Consider the following 5932-nt stretch of genomic DNA (forward strand, 5'->3'; position numbering starts at 1 on the left):
TATGGCTTGCTTCCCTCAATCGATGCTGGACAGCTGACCGACTCGCATGACAAGGCCTGCCTCACGAACCGGCGTGTGTCTTCCGCTCTCAGGAGCCCGAGACGCTGCACCACATCCTTGTGGGCTGCGTTTTCACGTGCATCACTTGGCACAAGATCCTATCATGGTGCTCCCCAACAACTGTTACCCCTGACGGCTCTGCGAGCTACTTTGTCTGGCTTTCTACGACCATGCTGCTCACCCCAGATTCACGGGGTCGAGGCTTGGCCACTATTGCATCGCTCGCGGCTTGGTCGCTCTGGCGGCACCGGAACGCGATCATCTTCGACAAAATTGCCCCATCCTCTGCTACACTCATTGCGGCAATCAAAGACGAAGCTCGCTCCTGGGCCGCGGCAGGAGCTCGAGGGATGGCTGCGCACAATCTTGTAACATGATTATGTAGTTTTTTGGGGCTGAGCAACCCCATGTCTTCTGCTCCCTCCGGGTTCATAGCCTCGCCATTCGTGTGTACGAGACTATGCCCCCTCCTTTGTACTTGTTCTCACCCTCCTATCAATGCAATGATACGCTAACTTAGCGTATTCGAGAAAAAAAGTTTTTTGCAGTGAGTATTGTACAACTGGATATGGTTCAAGATGTTCTTTCAGTTGAAGCTTTGGCTCTCAAGCATGGCCTGCTCTTAGCAGAATCCATGGCTTGTAATAGAGTTGTTGTGAGTTCTCACAATATGGAATTAATAGAAATTATGAAGAATGAGAGGCCTCCTACGGATATTTTTGCTTCGATCTTCCATGATTTTTTTCCATGGAGCAAGAATTTGTTAGGGTTAAGTATGAGCATGCCACTAGGGAAACAATATTTTTAGCTCATGAACTAGCCCAATTGGCTAAGTTCCAGGTCTGTAGGGTTTGGTTTGATGATCCTCCTCCCTCTATATTGTACCTCTCATGGTGAACGATCTAACATTAATATCTAATGAATAAAGAGGTTACTTTGAAGTAAAAAAATCCACCTCTTTACTGAAAATGGTTCCAAATTTATTACAGTTGGAGATCAGGCCTGAGGTAGCATAGAAAAATTGGATGAGCTGATTCATGGTGGTAGCATCTTGAATGGTTGCCTACACAAACAAAAATATCATCTGCAAACATAAGTGAATGGACTGAGGAGCCGTTTAAAAAGAAGAGGATGGTTAGTGGAGTTCTAACCATCGGGCTCTCAAGCAAGGGGTGCACACTGTCACGGAGCCGTCTATCGCAAACGACCGTGCCATGTGGCACCTTTTTGCCGGTTGCCAAGGTTTTACATCTTGGCATATGTCGTGTAAGCCGAGTGTTAGTTTCTTTTACCGAGTTTCTTCTGTGCGGCTCTCATCAACAACCCATCTCAGTCGCGTCCTACTGTTTACCGAGATCCGTCCTTGACATCTACTGTGTGTGCCAAGATCCCGTGTTATGAAACTCGGCGCAGGTCAATACTCGGTAACGACCATTTTTCCAGTAGTGTGACTTACAATTTCTGACGCCCAATAAAAATATGATATGTTCTTCGAGTCCGTTTTTAGAATTCCTTTCCAACACAAAAGAGAGGAGCCAGACTTTGAGCTAGGACGATTGAGCTTCGGGACGTTCCGGTGCCTTCACGATAAGAACAAATTTTACGTACACACTCAAATATCTTCATTGTTGGATTCGTAATACACCAAGGTGCGTGGATATTGTGAGTCCGGGTACATACAAAATATTTTCATCAAGGTATTTGAACACATTGTACTACTATCTTCCAGCTGATGGATGATGAAGATTGTAAAACCTAATGTGTTTGGTGATTTATTTCTCTCTTAGTGCTTGTAGAGATGTTGAATACAATTATTTATATTTAGAAGGAATGAAAAGGATCGTACGATATTGAATTCTTCAAGATCTTTGTAAGACTCCCTTTCTCTGATGAAAATAAAAAGTCAATTTATGAGCTAGCATGACTGTTCCTGAGTGGTTTACAGTTATAGATTGATTAAGAAGCCAACCCCTAGCTTGTTGGCTCGAAGATCTTCATGTTTACATCCATATCGCATCAAAAGGAGTGTCTATTTTGAAATTTCCAACGCCTCCTATTGCTAAGCATCAAGAAAGTAGGAAAACTGTGCATTCAGATGCATGAACATGCCGTGCTACTATTTTCGATTGATGAATCATAGAGAATAGACACCTATCAAGGTTTTGAACACTGAGTTTGGTGCTATCGTATTGAGAATGAGTGTGGAATGAGAGCAGAGAAGGAAAGAGGATACGACTGAAAGACAAGGCAGCCATGAACGGTGTGTGAAAGTGAGGACCGATGAAGATGTAGAGAGGTTTAGTGGACTCAAATGAGAGGAGGTAGAAATAGAGCACCTAGTTAAAAGGACCGGTGTTGCAAATTTAACGTAACTTGATGCAGCGGATCTTGAGTATAATGTCAGTATCCTACAAATGCATTTGGATCTTCTTAACACCCCACTGTCGCCCATGTGCGAAATAAGTTCGATGACTAATGGATTGGCCTCTGTGATATACAGTACTCAAGAGAAGCCTACACGAGATATTTTTGAACCTTTAGGGCATCTTAAACGTTGTCCCTCAAAACAGCGATCGAGTTTTCGTACGTAGTTCGTCATCCAACGCAAATTTGTATTTGTCTGCGGATGCATCTGTTTGTCCAAATTCCCATAAACTGACACAAACTAGGGAGGTTTATGGGGGTCCAGACCCCCCATTGGATTCCGACACGCAGGCCCACTCAAACTACGCTCCCAGACAATTTTTCTTTCACTCCGCCCTACTCCCCTTTGCTCTGCATCCGCACCTTCTTCGTCTGACGCCGGCGTTGTACCTCTTCGGCCACCACCCAGACATTGTCGGATGTTCGCAGCCCCACCCACACACCTGCCTGCATGCCGACGCCGTCCATAATGCTTTGTATCCACTTGATGCTACATTTTGAATTAATAAAATCGGCCTTTATCGAAAAAAATGCCCGGCAAGTGTTCAGTGAAAACTTTCTTGTTGTTTCTTAGAGTAAGCACGGTGACGGGGTACTTGGTGATGGAGGATGAGTTTTTGTGCTATGCATGGTTGATAATATCTACTGACTTTGTAGACATGAGGCAAGGAGGCTTGACCTTTCGGCAAAACGTGCCTTGTTTGTTTCATGAGCAAAACCACTTTGCGCCCTGCGACTTGCACGTGATCCATAAAAGCTATGTGAATTACTAACTCATCGGTGGTAGACCATCTCCAACTCTGTTACGAAGTAATGTGGTGTGATCATCGAGCGCTTCGGCTCCACTCGGACTAACGAGGAGGAGCGTATCCCGGAGCTCTTCGTCTCCGCTCGGACTGATGAGGAGGAGGGGCAGCTCGCTCGTCGCTTTGACCCATATGCCGACCTTGAAGATCTTGATTCAGGACGAGGAGTAGGACGACTAGACAACGCCGGCCATGGACTACTCTTGGTAGTAGTAGCAATGTAGCGACATTGCATTTTTTTAATGTCGTTTATCGACATTTTAAGTCAAAAATATATGTAATGTGACGCATTTTTGGCACTAAATATCTGTAGAACTCCCTCTGTTCCTAAATATAAGTCTTCTAACAGATTTCAATATGGACTATATATGGAGGAAAATGAGTAAATCTATACTCTAAAGTATGTCTATATACATCCGTATATAGTTCATATTGGAATCTTTAAAAAGACTTATATTTAGGAAGGGGTTGATAATTTTTTTATTGGCTCAGAATGTAGCATCAAGAAGATATAAATAATAAGCACACATCCGAAAGATTCTCTCCGTTCGAAATTACTCGTTCAAGAAATGAATGTATCTAGATGTATTTTAGTTGTAGATACATCTATTTTTATTCATTTTTGTGACAAGTAATTCCAAAGGGAGGGAGTAGTTAGATAAAATGTTTTGCTGATACATCTACCTATTTTGTTAGATTAAATTAAGCTTGAATACCCCCCTACAAACACATGTGTAGCAGATTCATGTCATAGGGGAGAGTGGGTAAATAATTGATGAGAGAGGGAGTAGGAGGAGCGGCGCCGATGGAACCAGCAGGTAAGAGCATCTCCAGCCGTTGCCCCCCTCCCCCCCGGGAGGCATAAAGGTCGCCGCCTGGGGGCGAGCCGGCGGCAAACTCGGCTCTGGGGGCGGTTGGGCACCTAGCCGTCGCCCCCAGGCGCCGATTTCGGCCCATTATTCGGTCCAATTTTGTCCAAAAACGGCCCGATATCTGCGTGAATCGGCTCATATTCAGCGCGGCTTGAATTCTTCCATAAATAATTCAACAAATATAAATCAATTAGTTCATCACATAGTTCGACGTGGTTCGGCATGTTTTTGCCTCCATAGTTCATCACAGAAATCAATATAAATCAAATAGTTCAACAAATAGTTCAATACAAATTATATAGTTCAACATATAAAAACTCATATTTCATCCCACGTCATCCCTGGCGTCGCCCTTGAGCCTCCATAGGTGCTCCACCAGATCGTGTTGCAGTTCTTGATGCACCATTGAGGTAGTCAGTCCGGATTGCCGGTAGCTGGTGATCAACTTGGCCAAGAGGACCCTGCCTGTAATATGGTGCTGTGTCAAACACTGGCTCTTCCTGCTCGCTCTCAATGATCATGTTGTGCAAGATGACACAACAAGTCATGATCTCCCACATTTGATCTTTCGACCAGGTCTGAGCAGGGTGCCGGACAACAACAAATCGAGATTGGAGCACACCAAATGCCCCCTCGACATCCTTCCTGCAAGCCTCCTGAACCTTCGCAAAGAAGGCGTTCTTGCCTCCTAGCACAGGGTTTGAGATAGTCTTCACAAATGTCGACCATCTCGGATAGATGCATCCGCTAGATAGTACCCCTTGTTGTAGTGTCGCCCATTGACCTCGAAGTTCACTGTAGGAGAATTACCTTCAACAAGCTTGGCAAAGACAGGGGAGCACTGCAGGACGTTGATGTCATTGTGAGTTCCTGGCATCACAAAGAAAGAGTGCCAAATCCAGAGGTCCTGTGTGGCCACTGCCTCAAGTACCACACTGCAACCGCCTTTCGCGCCTTTGTACAACCCCTGCCAAGCAAATGGAAAGTTCTTCCATTTCCAATGCATGCAGTCGATGCTTCCAAGCATTCCAGGAAATCCTCTTGCTGCATTCTGTGCTAGTATCCGAGCAGTGTCTTCCGCATTGGGTGTTCGCAAGTATTGCGGTCCAAACACTGCCACCACTGCCCTGCAGAACTTGTAGAAACGCTCAATGGTGGTGGACTCGACCATGCGCCCATAATCGTCGAGTGAATCACCAGGAGCTCCATATGCAAGCATCCTCATAGCTGTCGTGCACTTCTGGATTGAGGAGAATCCAAGTGTGCTGGTGCAATCCATCTTGCATTTAAAGTAGCTGTCGAACTCCCAGTTGGAATTCACAATCTTGAGGAAAAGCTTTCGGCTCATCTGATAACGGCGCCGAAATGTTTTCTTGCCATGCAATGGAGCGTCGGCGAAGTAGTCAGAGTAGAGCATGGAGTAGCCTTCCAGACGATGTCGGTTCTTTGCTTTCACCCGCCAGGCACCGGGCCACCTCGCCGCGGCTTTTCACTGCTCGCGAGCAGGCCGGCGAGGGTGACGAGCACCATGAGATGCTCCTGCTCCTGGACGTCGGCTTCGGCTTCCTCCTCTAGCAACGCCGCGAGCGCCTCCTCATCTTCGGAGTCCATCGCCGGGCCGGGCAAATCACCGAACACCTTGCGGGTGAGATGGGCGCAAACCCATAGGTGTACAGGCCCTGCGCTTCTGGAACACCGGAAAAGTTGCCCGGACGGCGGCGGAGAGGCTGCCTCGGCGAAACCTCTTCTTTTTTCCGGACGGGAATGGTC

Source organism: Triticum dicoccoides, chromosome 5B, assembly GCF_002162155.2.
Source record: "Triticum dicoccoides isolate Atlit2015 ecotype Zavitan chromosome 5B, WEW_v2.0, whole genome shotgun sequence".
In the NCBI taxonomy this organism is placed as follows: domain Eukaryota; kingdom Viridiplantae; phylum Streptophyta; class Magnoliopsida; order Poales; family Poaceae; genus Triticum; species Triticum dicoccoides.